Source organism: Octopus sinensis, linkage group LG5, assembly GCF_006345805.1.
Source record: "Octopus sinensis linkage group LG5, ASM634580v1, whole genome shotgun sequence".
NCBI classification, from domain to species: domain Eukaryota; kingdom Metazoa; phylum Mollusca; class Cephalopoda; order Octopoda; family Octopodidae; genus Octopus; species Octopus sinensis.
In genome coordinates this window covers 119,438,778-119,465,382 of record NC_043001.1, presented here as the reverse complement: position 1 = coordinate 119,465,382, position 26,605 = coordinate 119,438,778, and the positions used below count along the sequence as shown (strand labels likewise).

At 34.8% G+C, this 26,605-nt stretch overlaps 1 protein-coding gene across 3 annotated transcripts in view; it reads right to left on the bottom strand.

The window, feature by feature from the left end:
• LOC115212371 overlaps window positions 1-26,605 on the bottom strand; it is a 653,437-nt gene that overhangs the window by 235,202 nt on the left and 391,630 nt on the right. The window contains exon 3 of one of the 3 annotated variants that reach the window (XR_004999178.1): window positions 983-1,049. The exons of the other annotated variants lie outside the window; for them this stretch is intronic. The gene's annotated coding sequence lies outside the window, so the exon portion shown is untranslated. The remainder of the gene's footprint in view (window positions 1-982; window positions 1,050-26,605) is intronic. 3 annotated transcript variants of the gene reach the window in all.

Genomic DNA, 26,605 nt, shown 5'->3' with positions numbered 1-26,605 from the left:
CTTGCCGCCGTCATCGCCGCCGTCGTCGTCATCATCATCATCATCATCATCTTCATCATCATCATCATCATCTTCATCATCATCATCATCATCTTCATCACCATCATCATCATCGTCGTCGTCGTCGTCGTCATCATCATCTTTTGCCGTCAATCGCATTCATCACCTTCAATATCGCTTAAGTACATCACTTGTCAACACCCCCTCCATCTCTGTTTTGAACCATGAAGACAATTATAATGATGAGGTCACCATTATTACTACCATCATCATCATCGTTATCGCTATCGTATACTGCAGTCATCACTATAGTGGCCGAGATAATTAACCAACTCCAGAAACGCCACCACTGTCCATCCTCTTCCCTCCAACTTCATCCCTTCCAACACATTCAACTGCAAACGTAATAACCACCACAGCCATCACCTTCGCAACTATTACCGCTAGGATAAAAGCCCTCATCATTCAAACACGATGGAGCTTGTATGTGGTCGCTCAATCTGCTAGAAATAGAGGCTAAGTTCCTCTCAAATCACAACCTGGCATTTTAAAATTGAGCGAAATCACATATGATGAAATGCGTGATACACTGTAAAATAAATGAATGGATGAATAAATGAATTGAGAGAATGGAATCAAGGTTAGAAGATCTATTATCAATCAAATGACCAAGGGCTAAACAAAATGTTTAACTATGATCACCACTCTACTCACTCTATATCGACCGCCATCACGTCTACTACTACTACTACTACTACTACTACTACTACTACTACTACTACTACTACTGCTACTGTTGCTGCTGTTGTTGCTGCTGCTGCTACTGCTGCTACTACTACTACTACCATCGCCGACGACGACGCCGCAACCACCAGCACCAGTACCATCACTACCACTACTACTACAACTGTTACTACTCTCGCGAGCAAGTGAGGAATATTCTATCTATTTGCACGACTTGCTAGAAAAGCAGTAACACTACCTTCAAATCATATTGTAGTATCTTCCAAACATGTAAGGTAACAGTGTAGTCCCGGTTTATAGCATGTCTGAAAAAAGAAAGGAATGCTTGTGGCTAGAACCATTTCACTTTTGGCATTATACATTAGCAGAAACTCAGACACAGCTCCTACCACTACCCTCAAACAATGTCGAATACAATCACTTCTATTACAAACCTCAGTCCCACTGCTACCACAACTATAGCCAATACCACCAATACTTACCACTATTTTTATGTATCTTTGCTGTTACTGTTCCCTATAATCATTTGTAAATCCAATTTTAAATTGGCCCTTAAGGTAGACCAATGAAATAACCTGGGAGGCCAAACCATAAATCATAGTCCCAGCCCAAACTTAAACAACTTGTAATCCACATCTCTTTCTTTCGCAACACACTGAGCTGCATTATTTATCTGATTGCCTCTTAACTGTTTTTCTTCTCTCATTTTCTCATTCTTTAATTCCCTCGTTTTCTCATCACCATTCATCTTTCGATACATGTAATTTTATGTTACCACGCGATTATGGGTTTACAATGAGTACACTTCTCTCCTTCTTCCCCGGGAGGGTCAATACTCACACTACTATTGTTATATGATTTAGCAGAATCACTACTGATGCCGCCACCATTACTATCAATATATTATCGCATGCTTTCCATATACATAATACATGCATATATATATATATATATATATATATATATACTCACGCACACACATTCACACGCATATATGTGTATGTGTGTTGATTGATCCGTATAGAGAGATAGGTAGAGTGAGCAAGAGAGAGAGAGAGAGAGACAGACAGAAATACGAATAAATATATTCATGTTACTAGAGTTAATTTATTCGTTCAAAGCTTATTCACTTAATCGTTATTCAGATTCTCTTTTGTACGCGTTCATTCAGGTAACTGACTCACCTGTCAACTTTGGAGAATTCTTCATTCTTTGGATTATCTCCCCTTATAAAATGGAGTTGTTCTCAGTTGCCATTTGGTATTTGTAACACATAGTTTAGAAGCGAGAGATAATTTTACCCACCACCAAAATTATGCTGTATGGTATTTTAGATGCGAGAAACATAGTAAATCCCTAGACTATGTTATCAAAGGTGCATTTGTGGTGTTGGGAATGAATGTTTAAGTATTTAAGGTATTGGTTAGGTTTGTGATAAGAGGACTACTGGGAGGTTTCTCAGTTTAAAGTTACGTCTAAAATGTTTGTAACTTTGAATTTTCAAATGTACTAGATAGGTTTAGACGAGAGATAAAATTGTGCAGATCTTTTCTAGCTCGTTCTAAAGAGGATTTATTTACGCTCTTGGTAACTAGCAAGGCTTCATCCCTGTAGAGGCCTCCCTTGAGGTTAGGAAAATGTATTTGGAGCTGGTGGAGTATGTATACTCCAACGAAGTCGATGACCTGGGTGGAGTCGGATGATCTCATGGTAAAGTCAAATAAATTGCTATGGTTATTGGTATTGTTATGATGATTGGCCCGGCACCAGAGTTTGTCCTTAAAAGAAATAAGGGTTTTACAGGCATTAAGGATTATGTTAATTTCTATTGGGGTAAGGTTAGTTAGATTCCTAACTAGAAGGAGAGCTTGATTAAAAAGTTTTGGGAGAAATAGAAGAGTAGTAATTATCTATATCGAATTGTAAGAAAGAAGAAGAAGAGTTGTTGTTGTTTAATAGATGGAACCCTGTTATAACATAACTTCACCTGTACATGTATGCGGTTACATGTATGCGGTTACATGTATGTATATATATATGTGTATATGTCTGTGTATGTATATGTACTTGCATATGTATATACAAATATATATGAGTGAGTGTGTGTATATATGTATACGTATGTACCAGTATACGCACGTGCGCCTGACTGTGTGTAACCGCGTGTGCACCTGCGTGTATGTATGTGCGTGTGCATGTATGTGTATATCTATGCACTCGCATATGCGTGTATGAATACATTTATGGATGCGCGTGGACATGCATGTATATATATATGTATGCGTGTATATATATATGCATGTGTTTGTGTTTGTGTGTTTATATGCATGTATGTATGCATGTATGTATGTAGTTTGTATGTATGTATGTATGTATGTATGTATGCATGTATGTATGTATGTATGTATGTATGTATGAATGTATGTATGCATGTATGTATGCATGTATGTATGTAGTTTGTATGTATGTATGTATGTATGTATGCATGTATGTATGTAGTTTGTATGTATGTATGTATGTATGTATGTATGCATGCATGCATGTATGTATGTATGTATGTATGCATGTATGTATGTATGTATGTACGTATATGTATGTATATATGTATGTATGTATGCATGTATGTATGCATGTATGTACGTATATGTATGTATGTATGTATGTATGTATGTACGTATATGTATGTATGTATGAATGTATGTATGTATGTATGTATGTATGTACGTATATGTATGTATATGTACGTTTGTGCGCGCGTGCGTATGTCATTATACCTTATCTCCTCCTCTCTTATTCCTACCTATCACACTAACCTATACAATCACATACGTCTATTTATAGAAATTTGACATCCTTCTATTTTTCCCTCCACTTTAAATTTACTACTAAAATTACTATTCACTTTGGTAGCACCCTACCCATACCTTCTCTCAACTCATCCCTTAATATCTATCATGTCACTTTTTTATTCCTTACCTTCCCATCTCTTTCTATCCCTCCCCTACTTCTCTCCCATCCTCCCCTCACATCATCTTGACCATCAGCTACCACTCCTTTTCTAATTTCTTTCATCCTTTCTTTTTTCTTCACTCATTTCATTTATCTCCCCTTTTCTCTCTTTCTACTTCTCATCTTCTCTTCATGTTTCCATTTGACTTACCTCCTCATTCTAAACGTACGCATCTCCCCACCCACCATCTTTTCACAAATACTACCAATACATTCTCAAATTTTCATTCACAACACAAAACCCTTTCGAATGAGCAGCATAGAATTCACAGCTCCATAATTTGAAATACGAAACATGGACTACAATTGGAACTTACATACCATGTACAGGCAACTTTTTTATCACTTCTATAGTCCATTTTCCTCGAATAACGGAACTGCAACTACAGTATCTTTAAATATTTAATATTTTTATTTCTATTTTCATTCTCTTATTTCCCTCTATATTTCCTATCTCCTCCTTTTCATAGTAATTCCTTATTTCGAACTCAAGTATTCTATATCTTCAGACATTCTGTATCTTCAGATGATATAGAAGTAGCCATTCCGTAACAAGCCGAACACCTCTGGCCATAACTTTCCCACACCATAAAGGACATACATATTTCATGAGGTTTTCAATCAAACATTTTCAATATTGATATTCCAAAATCATTGGTAGCCATTCCGGACATTATATAAATGCAGCATGCTAAATGCATTTTGGCAAGCAGTAAGAAAGAACAGAAGAACATACAAAGAAAAATAAAAAGAGAAAAAAGAAATATGATATTTCACCAATAACATCAATAACTTTAATAAACAATAAAAATAACTTCAACAACAACAACATCAGTAGCAGACTATGTCTTAAGTAACAATAAAAACTAAGAATATAAATACATATTACATAGTTGAGAGTGCATTCGACTCAGGACAATTTTCCTGAGTTTTAGAACCGTTAAAAAGGTAGTTAGTTCATATTGTTTAGTCACTGATAAGGCCATGAATTATGGTTCGTAGCAAATACATTTATCATATTAAAAAAGGCCACGAGTTCACCAAGGAACCTCTGTTGTATGATTATTCGGTATGTTAATAATGTTAACGAAACCTCTCTAAAATCGTACAATAACATCTAAATTTTTAAAAAGGACACTGTCTATATACGCCTTGTTACAAAAAGAAGACGTGATGGTCAAAAATGCTGACTTATTAGGGTTGGCCTGGAACTATCTAACAACATACAACCAACAGCATCAACTAAAATAATACTTGAGTCACCCAGACTGAGTATCACTGCATATAGGCATGACCCTATAATCAGCAGCAGCTTGGTGATTGTGTTAAATATATTATATATAGGACTACGCACTCTACTGAATATCTCATTGCATTGTATAGGCCTACTCTACTTATGCAATATGTCCTTCTATTGTCAAGAAAGAAGGATGTGACGTGAGGAGAATTTGGTTACTATTTGTAGCATATCCAACAGTAAAGCAAGGGTCCCATCATTGAATCGTCGGAAATATGGAACGTAGATTTTCCTGTAGTTAGTAAAGGCCACGATGAAAACGATAAGACAATTTTAATTTCAATTAAAATGATTCAATGAAGTGACGGTAGTATGTAACGATTTCAGAAGTAAAAATGCAATTAGTAGTGCATGGAAAGACAACACGATGCGATGGAACTTCAACATGGTCATTCGAAGTACTAGAAATAGGAACCAATTTTCCCTAAATTTACATACTGCAAACTCGAAAAAGGAATGACATTGGATAGTTAACGCAGTTTTAGAAAAGAAAAGATTAGTTCGCCACCGCTTGAAGTTCTTTCATCATAGGCCGAGTGACAACAACAGCAGCATCTTTGGAAGTGATTAAATAACCATATTCTATGAAATGCCAATTCACAATACCGTTGAAATGAATCCGAACTAACAATGTATTCTTCTTGCAGACAATGAGAAGAAAAGAAACCGAAATTCTCTAATTGTACGTGTATTAGTTTCAGTAGATGGAACCACTTCTCTGAAACAACTGGTGAAATTATTCAAAACATAATTATCTTCGAGAAGAGATGCTTAATGTTGGGTTTGAAAACAGAATCTCAGTACATAAATAATGGACAAATAATAGTATCCAAATTTTCAGGATTCACATCAACACTATAGCAAAAAAAGTAGCACTATTTCACATATATTAAGCAATGCAACACACACACACACACACACACAGATATACACATACACAGACACACACACATACACAGACACACACAGACACAGACACACACACACACACACAGATACACACATACACAGACACACACAGACACAGACACACACACACACACAACACACACACACACACACACACACACACACACACACTGCATAATCACCGATTCCAAATCAAACAAAAGTGAGTGCAGTTATCTGAAGAATGAGTACAACATAAGCAAAGTGTTAAATAATTTCTCTTTGTCGCATGTTTTGTAAAGAAAGTGACCATCGATATTTCTTATTATTAGTGGTGTATTTAAGGCAGCAAGCTGGCACAATCCTTAGCAAAATACTTTGCGTTCTGAGTTCAAATTCCGCCGAGGTAGGCTTTGCCTTTGATCCTTTCTAGTTAATGAAATAAGTGCCAGTGGGGCACTGGGTCGATGTAATCGACTAGCCCAATACTCCAAATTTCAGACCTTGTGCCTATAGTAGAAAGTATTATTATTATTATTATTATTATTATTATTATTATTATTGTTGTTGTTGTTGTTGTTGTTGTTGTTGTTGTTGTTGTTGTTGTTGTCGTTGCTTATTGTTGTTGTTATTAAGGCGGTGAGCTGGTAGAATCGTTTGCATATCAGTGTTGTTATGAATATTACTTTGTTAGCACGCTGGATGTCTCAGAGTTCAAATTCCGCCGGGGTTAACTTTGCCTTTCATCCTTTCGAGGTCGATAAATTAAGTACCAGTAACGCACTGGGATCGATGTAATCGACTAGTCTCCTCCCCAGAATTTCAGGCCATGTGCCTTTAGTAGAAAGGATTATTATTATTATTAATATCATCATCATCATCATTATTAAGGTGGTGATCTGGCAGGTCGGCTTTGTCTTCCATCCTTTTAGATTCAATAAAATAAAGTACCAGTTAAATACTAAGTCGATACAACCAGCTAACTCCTTCCTCCAAAAGTTGCTGGCCGTGTGCCAAAATTTGAAAGAATTATTGTTGTTGCTGTTGTTATTGCCGTGTGCATGAGCTTAGATATTCTACCATTAAATAGGAATAAAATGGATTTTTAATTCTGAATGAGTGGATCGTCTGGTATCATTGATTTTAATTATCAATACTGTACAGACAAAAATCTTATAGGAGGAATTTAAAATATCGAAATCTATATAAACATCCAGGGCAGTAAACTAACTAAATAAAATTAACACAAATAATAATAATATAAATAACAAAAAGGATAATAACTGATTGGATTTTTAAAAAATACATCAACATAAAGCCTTTAAAATTGTAGGCCTATAGTTCCGAATTTACAAGTGTGTGTGTGTGTGTGTATTAAATAAAATGAAACAACAAAGCCAAGGCTGTGTGGAATTTTCTGGTCATTTATAAACAGAAATCATATTGAGATATACATTTCACAATATAAATGCATATACCACTATACACATTATATATATGTATATATATATATATATATATATTATATATATATATATATATATATATATATATATATATAGATCAATTAATGGTGGGGTTGTAACGTTTCTGCTGGCTCACCGCTTTATTCACGCTACCTATATTGCTGTACATATCAGGTGAAGTTATAACTCTCTGCCCATCGAGTGTTTTTAAAACATATATATATTACATTATATAATTAGGGCTTAGTAAAATAAATTACTTTGCCACATACTGAACTTTCTAGAAATAACAGCCAAAAATTTTTTTAGCCATTTCCACTACTTTAAGAAAAATTCTCCCAGCTAATGTTTACTCAAAAATATTATTTATTTTTGAGTAACATTAGCTGGGAGAATTTTTCTTAAAGTAGTGGAAATGGCTAAAAAACTTTTTGGCTGTTATTTCTAGAAAGTTCAGTATGTGGCAAAGTAATTTATTTTACTAAGCCCTAATTATATAATGTAATATTTTGAATATGCCTTAAATGGTCCTTTTACATACTGAACACTACTTGGTGAAATTGATTAATAACTAATTAATTTTACCCTCAATTATTGATATATATATATATATATATATATATATATATATAATATATATTATATATATATATATATACATCCTTTCTCTGCATATTTATATATAGGCAATAATGATCGTTTTATTCATATATTTAAACTGGTAAATAAACCGGGTGTCTTCATACCTTTTGCCATAAGAGAGATATTTTCTCCATTTACATAAAGCTATACTTAATTTATCGACCCCGGAAAGATGAATGGCAAAGTCGACCTCGGCGGAATTTGAACTCAGAACATAAAGACAGACGAAATACCTATTTCTTTACTACCCCCAAGGGGCTAAACACAGAGAGGTCAAACAAGGACAGACAAACGGATCAAGTCGATTATATCGACCCCAGTGCGTAACTGGTACTTATTTAATAGACCCCGAAAGGATGAAAGGCAAAGTCGACATAGGTGTAATTTGAACTCAGAACGTAACGGCAGACGAAATACCGCTAAGCATTTCGCCCGGCGTGCTAACTTTCTGCTGGCTCACCGCTTTATTCACGCTACCTATATTGCTGTACATATCAGGTGAAGTTATAACTCTCTGCCCATCGAGTGTTTTTAAAACTTTCGTTGTTTACACGGTTAGTCGTCCAAACATGGTTATGTGTAGGAAATCTTTATGAACGACTATTGTACTCCAAACTGAACATACTTTTAATATAAGGTTCTTTTGAGTTCTTTTATGTATTTCTATATGTATGTATGCGCGAGGATGTGTCACAATTTGAGTAGTATATACTGTATTATGCTAGAAAATAAACTCATCGTACTGTTCTTTGCTTTGCAAAGAGGAAACGTTGCACAGGAAATGTAAATGACAATTACGAGTCTCTTTGAATGCAAAATTCTAATCACTGAAAAGTGATTGACCAATTGTGACAAAATGAGAAAACCTAAATGTTTCCTGTGAAATGTTACTTATACTGACAATATCTGAACTGTTAATTTGGCATCGAGAATATATTAAACAAGAAATTACCACAATAATGGATCACGAATCCTTATAAGGCTAACCTATTCCATGCTTATGAATAATTATAAATAATTTCTTGATATAAGGTAAGGAAAACACTATGTTCCGCTTTATTGACAACCTGTGTACAAGCGCCACTAATGGTTGTAGGAAATTTAATTGCTGAAGTTTATATGTGGTAAGATGGGCGGTAGAAGTGATTATCATAATAATAAAACTACTCTAATTTTGCTGCTTTTATAATTTTGCTACAGTACTACGAATATTGAATGGCAATTATATTCATTTATGTGTTGAAAGTGTCGCTAATATTGGTTATAATTGAGCCGTTAATTTGGTTCCAGATGTTGCCACTATAAAAGGTCACAGTATTATAACTTTTGTTTTAGATATCAATGTTTTGTATTATAGAAATTGTTTTTATAAATCAAAATACAGAATATTTTCTACTTTTCCTACAGTATGTATAACGTGTAAATAAATTTTCATACTCGAAATTAATTAGTAAAATTTGTACTTTCAGATGTACTTTGTAAAAGTGACAGCTTTAAAACTTATAATCAATGGAAGAATGGCAGTAACGACACGCAAAATAGCTTTTGCAAACGAGGTCAATAAAGAGGCAGTTTCAATTGAAATTTTCTTATTCGCTCTGGACAGGGAAAATGACAAGGAGGGATTTAGTTTAAAGTTATTGAAGTTTTAATGAGGAAGGGTTTAATGTAAGGATTTGGTGTAAGGTTTTACGAGTTTAATTGTAGAGGTGCGGTGAGTAAAACAGTTGGTTGGGTGTAGGCTTAAGCTCACACGATTTTTCTTGTTGTTTGAGCGACATTTCTATCGTGGTCAAACTATAGAAATCCTTTGCAGTTTTACGTGTATTGTTTTTCTAAAGATTAGAATTCATTAATCTTTTGACTGGCTAAATACCTTCTTTTTGGCCCTTGGGTACTATTAGCAAGTCCACTATGCAGCAAGTATTCGAGCGAGGTCTCCGCTCAAAGAAAGCTTTGTCTTTTCTTTCGACCAATCTTGGGAGCCCTCATGAAAAGAATTCTGGCAACTGCACTTTATCTTCTTTGATAAACTCATTAAACCAGCAACAAATTAACATATTTATTCCTTAATCTCGAATGTTTTAAAATGTTATATATATTTCAAATATTTTCTAGGTCAACTCAGTAGTCAGTAATTGTTGATAGAATTTTATTTGAATTTAATCAATTGATAAGTCTACTTTAATTGACTGCCAACGCTTTCCCCGTATTCATGTCTTTGATGGTCTTTTAAGATTTGTCTTGAAGTTATGAAGACTGTAATTGAACTAAAGCAAAACGAGGATTAAAATAGGAGACAGAAAATCCAGGGCTTCAAGTAGTAGTAGTGGTGGTGGTGGTATTATTATTATTATTATTATATTATTATTATTATTATTATTATTATTATTAGTAGTAGTAGTAGTAGTAGTAGTAGTAGTAGTAGTAGTAGTAGTAGAAGAAGAAGAAGAAGAAGAAGAAGAAGAAGAAGAAGAAGAAGAAGAAGAAGAAGAAGAAGAAGAAGAAGATTTTGAAAGCGTAGCTTTTATAGCTATTATTAGCAAATAAAATATTAATTGCATAGAGATGAAAAATTAACTTTTCAAAGCAAGGTGTGAATATAAATATATATTTGTATATTTCAAGTGACATCATACTACAACAGTGGAAAGAACCCAAAAAGAAGTAATTATGAATAATATTGAACTATCGGCAATGAAAAGCAGAATTCAGGAAAAGGTTTCTTGGTTGAAATATTAAGAATTAATTATTGGAAACCGAAAATTGAATTGAAATATATTCATCTTCCAATCTTGACTTATTAATGCGCACGTGTGCATATGTATGTGTGTGTGTGCACGCGCGCACCTATGCTTATATAGGTGTATATGGTTGGATGGTTAAGCGTTCCGCTTGGAAATCATGAGATCTCGGGCACAGTCACCTGATACAATGTCTTGGACAAGTGTCTTTTACTAAATAACCTCTGATGAACTCAAGCCTTGTAAGTGAATTTAAGTAGACGGAAAGTGCTTGGAAGTGGATCGGGTGGATTGTACTCGTAGTTCCAAAGTACAACCATGTCACTTTTCAACTGTGTCCCGTTGAGTCTGCTTAAAGACTATGTTATAAGTAGGCGTCTTTAGAATACTGAGTTAATTGCTTGTTAATTCAGAGAGCAAGTTACTCAGTAGATCGTATCACTGAATAATCATCAGTGCAACCGGCGAAGTTCCATTTCTTTTTACCCATGTGTATTTGCGCGTTTGGTCCCTCACTATATCTGACTATAGCTCTGATGGAGTTCTATTAAAACAACTCCATCATCCATTCTCGAAGTTTAAGTCTCAGTTCGTTTTAGTCTCAGTTACACTCGGCATCGTCCCATTTATCCCTACATCTCAATCACACTAAACCTACGTGTGGTCGTCAAAGCCGCTAGGAGAAAAAAAAAGACAAATTTGCTTTAATTTACACTCTGCTGACTTAAAGAAGAAAAACAATCACACGTTAGATAGTTATGCCAGATGCACCAGGCTTTAAAAATAAGAAAGCATGAACTAAAGAAAAAATAGCTAGCCATAGTACATACTTTCTAAATACACGGATGTTTGTTTCTTTATCCCCCCCCCCTTGAGTGAGTAAACCTACCCCCACTTCTCTTTCTTATCCTTTGGGTTACAAATGAAATGGTTGCGTGAATAAAGTATTGGTCTGCGGCTCATACGTAGCTCAGAACACATTTCTTGAACTCTTACAGCTACTAGGAATACCAGATACCGTGTTTGATAGCTCACAAGCTGCACCTTTCACTCAAAACATCTTTAAGAATCATCTTGAGTTCTATATGTGAAGTTGGACATCCTATAGGCTTTAATGCATTAAGAAACTTTTTCTGAGTCTGCGCTGTTGAAATTGGGGGTGTATCATCTCATATGGCTATGCATCAAATACAGGAATCTGAATATTTCAGAACAGGGCTTCTACTTGAAACATGACAAGACCTTATATACTACGAAACATTATAAACATTATAAACATATTGAACATTATAAACTCCTCTACATTTTAAGGTCTGTGCGTGTCTAAAATTATGGGATTTCTATATAGAAAAAAAAAAGAAACATGATGGGCGTCTTTTCTACACGAATTAAGCGAAAAGGATACACATGTTCTCTGATACATATATCTGTTGTATATTATATGTACATTCATGCTTACATTCATATACATATGCATACGCACATACATACATAGTACATACATACATATTTACGTACGTACGTACATAGGTATGTACATGCAAGCATATTCCAAAGATCTCAGTGTTTGCTTGTTAACGCCATGTACGTAACCAACAATTGCATCCGTATCTCCATGAGAAATTATTCGGCAGCAAAACAAGATGTATGTGTGTGAATGTGTATGAGAGTTCTAGCATACAGGTGATGCTGTTGATATGGGGGCGGTGATAGTGATGGCAAGAAGAAGAAGAAGGAGAAGAAGAAGAAGAAGAAGAAGAAGAAGAAGAAGAAGAAGAAGAAGAAGAAGAAGAAGAAGAAGAAGAAGAAGAAGAAGAAGAAGAAGAAGAAGAAGAAGAAGAAGAAGAAGAAGAAGAAGAAGAAGAAGAAGAAGAAGAAGAAGAGCAACAACAAAAAAGCAAAAACACTTATAGCAACAGCATGAAATAAGAAGAAGAAGGCGACGACGAAAGCGATGATGAAGACGCAAGCTGTCCTGACGCACGGTTGCTAGGTTACCGCGGAAACAGTCAGTGGGACATGATTTCTCTCCTATAATTGAAGCAGCCATCGTTAATATCGGCGACAGCAAGTGAAATGAGATTGAAGCAACAGATCTCGCAGTCCAAACATTTCAAATGTCTAAGCTTCAATCATAGTTATTATTAAGTTGTTGGCGTGTAGTTGTTATATTTGTTGTTGTTGTTGTTGTTGTTTTTGTTGATGATGTTGTTGTTTTGTATTTTGTAGCTGCCTCTAATTTTTCTCCATCTCTACACGTTTTACATCCACAGCTGCACACACACACACACACACACACACACACACACACACACACACACAAGCACATGCAAGCATACACACACATATACAATCATATGTGTATATATATATATATATATGTGTGTGTGTGTGTGTGTGTGTGTGTGTGTGTTTGTGCGTGTGTAGGAATGGATGTATATGAATGCATGTATGTTTGCATATGTATGTAGTTATATATGATTTATATGTATATATATATATATATATGAATGTGTGTGTATGTATATGTATATGTGCATACATAGTTATATACAAGAATATTCAATCATATGTACACGTATGCCTATTTCTATATGTCTCTATGCGAGTATAAGTGTACGTATGAGTGCGTATTAATCTGAATTTGCGTAAGTGCGAATATATTGCCACGTTACGACGTAGGTATCGACACGCATAATCACAATCTCACAAGCACACTCGCACACACATTCACAAATACGTACACAAACACACACTCAGCAGAAACTCACTTTTGGCTTCCGTATACACACACCCATACGAACCACAGTCACATACTCACAATTATGTTTGAAGAGAGTGAACGATAGAATTTTTCTTTTTATTCGCTTTTTAATCAAGACATTTCTATTAATGGGATATAAATTTAATGATTTCTTTACTCTGCCATAATGGTATTTTATCTTGTATTTCATGTTATTTATTATTACTATCATGTTACAGTGAGAGGGTGTAATGGAACCCAGTAGTATTACTGGTATTTGTTTGTTCTGAATCGGCTGGCAAAATGAAAACCATAATCTGGTCGCCATAGTAGAAGCATCTCACTATGATGACGAACAATGTTATCAAATAATTATTGTTATTAAAATTAATAGGTCCCAACTACTCTCAGGATAGTATTACATTCATTGCTAAATGTTATAAGCCGGTTTTTGTAATCTAAAAGTCTCCATTCCGAATTTTTCTCGAGAATGCTACTTCCACTATAGTTGATTAAATACGCTAAGAACAGGAGCGCTACACAGTTACACATGCACACGCACACACATACACACACACATACACATACACACGCACACACACACACACGCACACACACACACACAAACACAGATGCACACGCATGCACACACACCAATAGAATGATGCAATGGATCTCTGAGGTAATTCGTCATGGTGACGAATAAGGTGTCATGGTGACAGAGACAGAGGGTGAGGGGGGAGAAGAGAGATAGAGAAGAGAGGAAGGGAGAAAAGAGGGAGAGAAAAGAGAAACAGGGGGAATACAGGAGGAGATAAATGCTAAATCTTCATATATCGCTGTTATCTATAGCAGTAACATAAAGATGTAGGAGAAATATAAAAGTTACGGATAGCGATAATGGTAATGTTGAAAAAAAGAATAAATAAAAACCATCTGCGTCCAACAAACAGTTCTAAAAACCAGTAGAGCGTTGGCAAAAATGACTTGCAGTATTTAGCCAGCTCCCTTTTATACATACCAGCCATAGCCGTTACTTGCAAGTAAGTACGAGTGGGTAGTATGTACTGCACTTTCGCTAATTGTTTTATATATCCATGTAGTCCTGAGCTTCGTATCTGTTGACTAGACAGACTATTTAGAATGCAATAGTTGAAGAGAAAATGGGCCGCACTTATATACATTTCTATTGGTATTCATTTCTACTGAGTGGACAAGAGTTCAAGGGCATAAGGTGCTGGTCGATCCCACCACCTAACGATCATGAGCCCAACAGTACTCTTTTATGGCATCGGCACACTGGGCAGTTTCCCAGGCGTCCCAGGGTCTAAGTTTTCACTGCTAATCTATTTTATGTCGTTACCTATATAGGAAACCTCCGTACATTGCTCTGCTTATGACTATGGTTCTTTTAAAACGGCCCTGAAGCTCAGGTCAAGAATAATTTAGCTCGATACCCAAATCTCGTCATGAGATGCAAAAGGCAAAATAGACTTGAAACAAGGAACTGTAGAATGATAAAATAAACTCAGATAAGACAACAAAAGATCGCATTTTGATGTGGTAAAATATTCAGCCAAGGACATTTGTTCGTGATTGACTAGGTATGCTAGAAATAGCAAACATCTTCCTCAGCTCACATCTTATGTTAAAAAAATGTATGAATAACTTGGATGCCAGGAGTAAATTATGTCAAGGAAGAAAATAAAGACGGTATCGTCTTGCGTGGAAAGTATTTGATCAGTTAGGGTCGATCTGAGGTCGAAGAACACCATCATACAGTAAGAAAGAGTCGAGTCTATATGAGGTTCTAAGAGCTGATTTGAGTCTGTTTTATATCACTATTGATGAACACTAACATCGTTGCTTACAATTTTCCAAGGACCAATCACTGGTTCTTTGCATTTCCGACAGGTGTTAGTGAAAAATACCAAGGTGGTACTTTTGGTTTATCCACCGATGTTTTCATCCTTCGTAGATATACATCGGCGAAAAATACAGACACACGCATGCGCGCACGAGAGCATCTTAATCGAAGAATTAAGGATACCATTATTTAATAAAGTACTTGATGCGGGTTAAAACGTTGAGTGTATTAGTTTATATTTTAATACAAGTGCTAAACGTAATCATAAGCATTTTTAGCTATCTCTCACGAAAATAAGGCGTTTAATAGGAATTAAGTTACTTAAACATCTTTTCACGCAATGAGTTTACATCTAAATACACCTAAATACATTTAAAATTTTAATGTCTCGAGTATTTAATGGATAGTGGTCTTGTTGCTTCTTCGATTAAGATTGGCATATACATGTGTGTGTGTGTGTGTGTGTGTGTGTATGTGTGTGTGTGTGTGCGTGTGTGTGTCTGTGTGATTGTGTGTGTCTGTGTCAGTGTGTTGTACATATATCATTCATTTCGCGACCATAATTCTGATGTAATACTCTGTCAATAGGCTTTATTGAATTTTGAAAATAATCAAGAATTCGGAAGAGTTTAGAAATAACATAGAAAGAGGTGATCTCCGGCACATTGGTACGAAAGCACACGATTCCATTGAAGACGCGACTATGTTAAAGTTAATGTTTTTATTACTGATTTTCAAAATTCTTTAATTTACCCTGTATATTTAGTTCGAAACAAGATCTTAAGTCTATCAACGTTTCAAGACTTTCAGGAAATCTTAAAAACTCTTATATATATATATATATATATATATATATATATACACACACACATACAAGCACACATATTCATATGAATATATCTGTATTAGGTGTATGTGTGGGCGTGTGGGTTTATTCCTTTATTCTTTACCTGTCTCAGGCCATACTGGAGCATCGTCTTTAAAGGGTTTTTTAGCCGAAGAAATTGACCCGAAGACTTCTTTCAGTTTCTGTCTGCCAAATCCGCTTACAATTGCGAAATATTTACTAGGAGAGCTTGGGGTTTGATGCCTATTCTCTTTCGTTTTTTTTTACATATAGCTCTGTTTTAAGTATTAATCTAATGCGTTTGAAATGCTCATTCGTAATCTTTTCTATTACTTCTTTATTGTAAGGTGCACGTAGATGTTGTTATATTTCTTTATCGGTTATGATACTAGTTTATTTTTCAACTCTTCAAGTTGGGCTTGGACATTTTCTCATGTGATTCTCCATTTAATTATTCTAGTGAATCCATGTACTATCTCATAGTTTTTCAAGTTATTCATCACCTGCAGCTTACGACCTGAAAGTTGATAATCCTCTCGCAACATTTGTATTTTTGTCCAATCTGGTTTAGTATATCGGTTAAATGTTTTAGTGCCAAGTACGAGGGAGTTCCATTAGAATATCCCTCTTCTACTGAAGATAAAAGTTGTCATTATAACTTTCTTATGTGATATGCTATAATTTCTGTACACTTGTAATATGGTATAATTTCTGTAGAATTCTGTGGAATTCACTTTTTCGGGTGGGGCATTCCATTCTTCTTTCAGTAAGGGTTGAGATATCTTTTCTCATTTTCCATATTTTTCTGTGTGTTTGTTTTCCATACTTGCTTCAGTTTCGATATTCATGAATAAGTAGAAGTGGAGCTGAAAGCTCTGCTTCGTGCCGTTTGGCTGCACGCTGCCATTACTACTTCTGTTGTTGCTGTTGTGATGATGGCGTCGACATAAGTGAGGGACTTGCTTCTCTTTTGCTGTGAACAGATCGCTTGTGTCATCACACAAGCGACACATCGGACTTTTTCTTTCAATGTTTTTTTTTTTGCCTTTATGTCGAAGAGGACAACCGCTACTATCCCACAGACGTCCATTTCTGGCGGTACGTTTAATACCTATACTTTTACCACCTTACAGTCAAGGTTGATTGGTATGAGAATCAAGTCATGAATCTTAAGGGTTGTATGAAGTGTTTCCTGGCCTCATCCTCCGTAGGGAATCTCGCCTCTACCGAGCCATACTCTTTCTCTTAACGATGTTTTCTTCACCTAGAATAGTCTGAGGCCTTTTCTATTTTCTGTGTCGCCTTCTCTATTTTCCTACTTTTTATTAGGAAATTTTCCTCTACCTCAGACGTATGTTTCACGCACTTTTAATTCTACCAAAGATAAAACACGTTCTCCTTCTATCCACTTGGCTGTATTGGCGAGCTCACCAACGATAGATTTGCAAGTTTCAAGTATTAATTTTTGTGTTGGCGTTAGTGGTGATGGTCATGGCTGGTGCTTTGAAAAGACTATTTCACTTGTTTTGTTTTTGTCCTACGTTCTCATTTTTCTTGTTGTTGCTGTCGTTTTGACATTAGTTTTTATTTTTTATTCTCCTTTTCATTTTGTCTATTTCTGCTTTTATCGTTCTTTCCTTTTGCTTTGTTGCTGATGTAAACTAATGTTGTTGCTGCTGCTGTTTCAGTCGGCAATGTTAATGGCAATGGTCGGGCTTTGTTTTAAAGGTGGAACGGCAGCGTCAAAACAGCTCTTCCAATACATTCCCTGACATTTCGCTGAAAATTCGACAGCAGGCTTTTATGTTATTTTTAAATGAAAGTATAAATGTCACAAAATATGCACGGATTACACCCAGAAGTGGCGAAAGTTTCACAAGGCCAGCTAAACTGAGAAGATGTTGGTTGACTGAATAATAAAATGGTACAGCAAAAACCAAAATCATCTCCTTCAATTCAAGACAAGAAAGTTCAGTGACAACTTACGAACTCCAATAATAATAATATTAATTATAATAATAATTATAATAATAATAATAATAATAATAACATCGATGATAATGATGGCATTGATAGTGATTTCTATACATATTTCTGAGCGTAATTTGTATCTGATATTGAAAAATTCCTGTAAATTCGAATTATTCATCGAAATGCAAAAGGATTTGCACGATTGAGTGAAGTCCTCAAAACAAGGATTAAGAGGGAGAAGAAAAAATATAATATTCTTGATAAGTTCGTGTCACGTCCAAGAAAGCTCACAATGAAATCCCTTTACAACGTTTTTATATATATATATATACATATCGATTCGCTGTGTTCGTGTGGAACCGCCAATGCATTGACTTTATTCCGTTTTCGCAGATTTAAAATTAATTCTCTTCACTTTTTTTCTGCTTGGCTAACAAAACATTTTTTATTTTGCAAAGTAATGTACTGAAAAGGGTAAATTTTGTATTAATGATGTAAAGGTGCGTTAAAGAATGTTAGTATGTATAAGTATAAATATACACATATTTTATATACAAAGCTGAAATTTCACAAATCGTCATTCCGAGTTTTTTGAACGATGTATATGTATACGCGTGTGTGCGTTAGACATACAGAATTATATCTATGTACATAAGTATGTACATAAATAAACATGATTATGTTGAATTATCTATTTATCTGTTTATATATCTAAACACACACAAACACATACATACCTAAATACCTCCATACGCTCACACACACATATTATATATATCTATCTACAAATGCAATATCCCTACATATATCACATCTATTTTCTTTTATTTCCCCCACCTCACTCTCTATTTTATATCTTGTCTAAATTAACTATTTCTTAACCATCCTCTCACACCGTCCCCGATGAAGGGATATAATAAATGTCCCGGAAACAGCTCTAAGACCTATCTTTAAATGTTGTAAAATCTACACAGCCTTGGTTTTTTTTTATCTCATTACGAAATAAAATTTATACATATATATATATATATATATATATATATATAGCTACCAGCGTCTGCGTAAGTGCTTAGGTACACAAGTATATATATATATGTATGTATGTGTGTGTGTGTGTGTGTGTGTGTATAAAATAAATGCGTCTAGAGTGTTAGAAAACACCTACAGTGCTAGAAATAAGAACTAAAACGATTTAATGCCGCAGTCAATGTACATAAATGAAAACATATACACTAACAAGGAACATAATCGTCCGAAAGGTACCGGTCGAGAATTCTTAATAATGACGTGTCAGTTTCGGCCATTTTCGTCGCCTCATCAGTTAAGCGAGCTCGACCTCAACTCATTCCGAACTCGCTTAGCCATTAGTATTTATAGTTTCGTCATCAAAATAATTTTGATGATTTAGCGATGCGCTAATGGCAAATGTGTATGTACAAAATTAATATGAACAACAGTTTGCAATGTTTCACCAAAAAAGAGAATTACAAATGTCACCAAATGCGACTAGGGTGTTATAAAACAGCTACATTGCTAGATATAAGAGCTAAAACGCTCAAATGCTGTAGTTACTGTACATGAATGAAAGCATCTACACTAACAGGGACCATAATCATCCGAAAAGTGCCGGTCGAGAATTCGTATTTATAGCAATGCAGATGATTTCCAACACCCTAGTCGCATTTAGTGACATTTATTATTCTCCTTTTTTGGTAAAACATCGCAAACTGCTGCTCATGTTAATTTTATGTATACACATTAGCGAATCGCTAAATCATCCAATTATTTGGACGACGAAAACAAATACTAATGGCGAAGCGAGTCCAGAAGGTACAGAGGACATGCTGCCTTGACTGATGAGGCGATGGAAATTGCCGAAACTAACGCGTCAGCATCAAGAATTCTCGACTGGCACTTTCGTCTGATTATGGTTCCTGTTTGTGTATATGTTTTCATTCATGTGCGTCAACTACAGCATTTGTGCGTTTTAGCTCTTATTTCTAGCACTGTTGGCATTTTCTAACACCCTAGTCGAATCTAGTGACATATATATTTCTCCTTTTTGGTGAAACACTGCAAACTGCTGTTCATATTAATTATACATCTATAAGTTAGGGATAGATACATACATACATAGATGTTTTTATTAGCGCATATAATTTTGCATGCGCATGCGCACATTCATTCAAATATCTATGCAGAGTGTGCATGCATATAACACAGATTGTTGCTTTTAGTTTGCAAAAAAAACTTTTAGCTAAACGAAAAGCTAATCTATAAGCAATATAGATAACCAAGCAAATCGATAAGAAGAAATAAAGAAATAAATAATAAGATAAAAAAGAGAGCAAAACATTTCAAATGTGCATTCAAGTCATAATTCTAGATTCTTTCTTTTTAAAAAGTTGTTTATAAATGTATTATAAGGGAAAATGAATGCCAGTTCCAACCTAGAAAATATTTATAAACTTGATCAAGCCAGTCGCCGAAGTAAATACACATTAAATAGCTACAGCCTTTTTTTTCTTTTTTTTTTCTTTTTCAGATATAATAAAAATATCTGAAGCCTTTCGATATGTTATTGCTGCTGTTTTCGTTGTTCAATCTCACTTTGGTGCTACAGATCTATGATCAAAGACGTTCTAGCATAGGCCAGTCCCACTTTTCAAACATTCAAGGCTGCATAATGTAGAGTATCCTTCATTTTCTTCTAAAATACGATGTAATATGAGGGAAATTTGTTTAATATTGTAACAAGATGAGAGTTTCAGGAACACTTGAGGGGTGTGGCAGCGGTGTCATCAAGAGATGAAGACACCTCAAAATGTGCTTTTTTTAGTCGGTCCACTGAAACGGTCTCCGCATGACCATTCATTTTGATGGTGAAAACTTTGGGTGTGCGAGAAAGCTCACGGAAAGGTCCTTTATAAGGAGAAGCAAGAGGTCCCTTGACAGAGTCGTCTCGAACAAAAACATGCGACCAAGTGTCCATATCCGGTGGGACATGAGAGGGTGGAGATTGTTGCCTGGAAACCACGGGCGGAAGATTTTAAAAAATAAGAACGCAGTCTGGCGACATAAGACGCCGAATCATGGGGCTGTGTAGTGTCTGGCACCAACATCGTACCAGGCAATGTCAGTGTGGTACCATACAATAGCTCTGCAGAAGAAAAACCCAAATCTGCCTTGACAGCAGTACGACAATCAACAAGCACAATTGACAGAAATAATTTTCAGGCCAGTCAACTCCGGCGACTCTTTCTTCGTTGACTCGTGTCTTCCTAGAGCTAGGCGCACTTATACACCATTAAGGGGTTTGTGAACTATGAGAAAATGTGTAAGTATATGAAAAGAGAAAATAAAATAAAATAAATCTTGGCCTTCAGAGAGCGGTAACTCATTGGTTTCAATTTTGGGACAAGGCCATCAATTTCAGGGGAAGAGATAAGTCGATTACATCGACCCCAGGGCTCGACTGGTATTATTTAATCGACTCCGGCAGAATGAAAGGCAAGATGGACCTCGGTGGATTTGAAATCAGAACGTAGAGACGGAGGAAATGCCGCTAAGCGTTTTGTTCTCACTGCTAACAATTCTGCCAGCTCGCCTTCTTAGAGCGGGCCACCGAAGACTAGGTGTTGGGATTCACCTATATCCCATTCATATCAATAATAGCTGCTAATTTTCTCTCTCAACGCTTACTTTAACCTCCGTCACACCAGATTGATAAGAAGAAAATTAAAAATAAACGCACACACACAAGTGTATATTTTGTGTGTATGTGTATTTCATGTTAACCGGGATACGAACTTCTATATATACTTCAAGTGTGAGGTGTAAACAGTCACAACGACCAATTAATATACACAGATATCAATGATTCACTTAAAACATTTTTATTGGTCTTTTTTCTCTTATCATATTTATTTCTTCTCAGGCACGTTATTCTATACATTTTCATCTACTCAGCAACACCATTACACTCATATATCATGGTTATTAAAGTACATTTAGTCCTAATCTCCACTTGCCACCTACAATTAAATTTGTATCAGTTATGTGGTCCATCATGGTTAGGAAAACCTCATAACAGTATTTAATTATGTCAAGATACGATCTCTTTAACAGCAGATTTTCCCATTCTATACTCATATTTACTGCGCGCGTACATACGCATATATGTATGTATGTATCTATTGGCACGTATATATCTGCACAACTGTCTTTTCAGCCACTAAGGGCAGCATGTGTTTGTGTAAGAGTACACATTTACAAGAACAGACCAGCACACACATACACACACACACATACACACACACACGCACACACAGACAAACACACACACACACAAATAAATAAATATATATATATATATATATATATATATATATATATACATATATATGTGTATGTATGTATGAGTGAAAGTATGTGTATATATATATATATATATGTATGTGTATATATATATATATATATATATATATATATATATATATATATATATATATATATATATATGTATATATATATATAATATATATACACATATATACACATATATATGTATATATCACCATGAAGAATGTAGGCTCGAAACGTGAAAGACCTTTCCCTTTTTCCCGGGTGTGAATATCACTCAGAAAAGTTTGAATATCACTAAACTTCATCCTTCGTTATAAAAATCATTGGATCAGGAGCTCATTGCCTGAATGTTAAACCAATATAATCGTGTAGAAAGATACGGATCACAAAAAACCCAACAAAATTGCGCTTGAGCTTTCTATATAGTGTATAAAAGTATGAGTGCTTATGCCTGAACACATGAATACGTTTGATGATCTTTCTGATAGTGCATATGAGCTTTAGTCATATATGTAAGTGCGAATGTGTGTATTTGTATGTGATACAAACGAATAAGCTATGCCTTTGATTGAGTGTTTGTACAATTGTGTGAGATGGTCTGTAGTTTTATATAACAGAGTAAATTATATCTAAGCGTTCATACTCTTCATTAGCCAGTGACTTGCTAGAAATGGAAGCCAAATTTCCATCATATAACGCTCTACCGTTTTTTAAAGAAGTAATGTTGTAATTTTCTATATATAGTTAGCTCTAAAATAAAACAAGTAATGGTCTTATGATCATAAACTTGTTCTATCACGGCTAAATTGTCAAGTTTCATTCGCAATATATTCTTCATGATCTGACAGAAGAAATAAGGTTACTGGAATTCCGGTAACCTTATAATAAATACCTATATAGTTATTTGTTTGCACACACAGAGCAAAGTCTCAATAGTCAGTTGATGATAAATATGGAAATACAGATAATAGTTAAGAAGAAAGAAAGGAACTGTCATTTTGCTTGTTTGTTTCTTTGCTTTATAGCCATTGTTTTTTAGAACTAAGTCCTCTTTACCTGAGCCGATGTCTAATCATCAACATTCAAAATATGATCACCTCATCTTAATTTTCGCCCAGTCTAAAACTACATTATGTGAAGTGCTCTTCAGTTTCATATCTATAGTAGTGTGTGATCTGAAGAACAGTTGGTTACTATTTCTAGTGTGTCTAAAGACTAGCTCGCTGGTTCATTAATCGTCAAATCTTCTACAATGCTAGAGCACAGATCAAAGATGAATTTAGTTTCAATAGGATTTAAACAGACATGTCTGATATTGTGACCTTGTTTCACTTCTGGAGCAGCTAAACCGGCTTTTCTAGAGTTTAGTGTCTCAAACTAACGAGCGAACGTCTATGCCGAGTGCTAATTGCCAAAAGTCACGCCCTGCAGCCTTAAGAAACGAAAGTTGTGTTTGTTTATCTGATCCATTACTTTTGAAAACAATATGAGGTTATGACGGATGGAAAGTTATTGATTATAGGTATATTCAATCAGGGTGGACCTGGAGTTAACAAGAACAAGAACAAGAACAACAACAACAACTGTTCATAGAAAGAAGTAATGTTTTCTCTCACTACATCACCAGGAAAAGGGAGAGATGATTTTTGAAGTATTTAGGGATTTGAAAATGTATTTCTTGCAAATATGTCATAAGTACCTAGAAAACTATAATATAGTGCTGCTACTGACTCCACTGTTTATATGTATTTTATATATGCATATAAAATCCTATGTCTTTGATATATGTATGTATGTTTGTATCTATCTATCTATCTATCTATCTATCTATCTATCTATCTATCTATCTATCTATCTATCTATCTATCAATCTATCTATCTATCTATCTATCTATCTATCTTTTTATCTATCTATATATTTACCTACCAACCTACCTACCAACTTACCTACCTATATATAATTATCAGCAAGGAGAACAGAGTGACCAATTCGCTTCATTACATAGTCTTACAATTGTTTCATTAATATTTTATCAGAAAAGTATCGCTATATTATTATTATATAATACATGTAACATTAAATAGCGCAAGGTTAAAACCCAATATATATATAGATATATATATATATATAACGGGAAGCTTTATGAAAATAGACAAAAGACGAATTTATAAATGCGTGCGCGCACACACAGGCACACACGTATATACGATATAACTATAGCCGTCACTCACACTTGATGATAAATTATATCAACTTGTATCATATATTCGCAAACGGTCTTAGGTGTTCAGGTAGTCGCATAAACAGATATTCTCTGGCGATATTTCTCACAAAGGAAATATGATTGTTTCTTCTTAAATAAGCATTAGCTAGATATTTACGAGAAAGTCCTTAATTCCTTTCCTAATATCATTAACGATGTGTGTGTAGAGACATGATTCTAACCGGAAATAGAAAGTAGAGGTCACTAGTCGATACAGAAACTGGTTTCCAATATACAACTGGTTCTATAGTTAGTAAATCAGAATTAAATTCTTCCACTGTAATAGACATGCTTCCTTAATTCAGTATTAGACGAAGTTTTCCAAAGACAAAGGATACAAATTTTGGTTTCCGTTTAATGAATCATGGGAAGCTAATAGCGACTGCTGTCATAAATAAGCCAGCCTCTACGGTAGTGAATCTAAGTGAGCGGTCGATGTAAATTAAAAGTTTCTGCTCCACAGAATACGTTAGTTATGTAAATTAAGATTTTATACAACAAAACGCCCTGAGTAACAGATTAAGATCAACAATTCTTGACTAATGAATCAAACTAAAATATCTTTGTTCTGAAATAATGACAGGTAGAGTGAGAGAATTTATTCTTTGCAACTTGAGGCTACACTTCCCTCTGCTTACGCATTCGTTAATCAATACACACTCTTTAGATCAAAGAATTTAAGATAAAAGTCTTTAGGGAAGTGAGCCGAGGAGGTAAAGTGAACTCGAAACCTCTTCGTACATTAAGAGTACATTCACTTTGAAAACTATTTTAACAACAATTTAAATATTTTTCTCATCTAGCCATTGATTTATGAGCTTGCAAAATCGAGAATTAAGAAAATAATGTTTTTGATCATGCATCGGAGGTCTAATTAATTGAAATGAAAATACTCGATATTCGCCCCAAGCGTTTTCACTCAGATTTAACAGTGCAACTAATTCTGTTAACTTTTCCATATTAGCTATTGCTTAAAAATATAAATTGATCACAAATCCATTTCTGTCAAACTTGGCTTCAGAAGCACAATGGCATCTAGTTATTAAGGCTTCCCTTAAGTTTCCTACTTTTGTCACTCGCTAGCATTTCAAAAACACAGAAATCATCTCGTAAAGCGAACTATAAACAAGAAAATATTTGTAAGCTAATTGAAAGCTAAAAGAGCCTCAGTAAAACTTTACTTGAAATTTCCAGAGATCCTGACATCCAATGCGTTTGTTTCTTTCTAAAAGTCAAGAGTTACATCTTACTATTTCTAACTTGCGGTGGCCGGTGTAAACATCGATAGAAAAAATGTATACCACTAACCTAACTTCAGATTTAGTCGTCATTGCTTTCACCTACAAATGAATGATCTTCTGTACCGACTCTATAATTGAACGACTAAAAATATTAATTTTTAGCATAAAATTAATGCAGTGAACATAATGCATGTAGTTAAAATCTATTTATGCAGTTAAGAAAAGATAATATTAACTCATTGACTGACGTTTTAATCATTTTCGCCTGCACGGGTGATAACTCTGAACATGATTTACTCATATTAAACATTCTCACAGTATTTCCATAGGTAGTGATGAGAAAAACAGTAATTAAATATAGAGTACTGAATGTGGTCAGGCGTGATTAGTTAACATATTTAATTGAATCCACACTGTTTACATCGTTTCTGAATGTTCTCTATAATGAACTACTACATACCATACCAGAGCATTTGAAATTATCCCTGCTCACTCTGGCAAAATGAATATATACTTT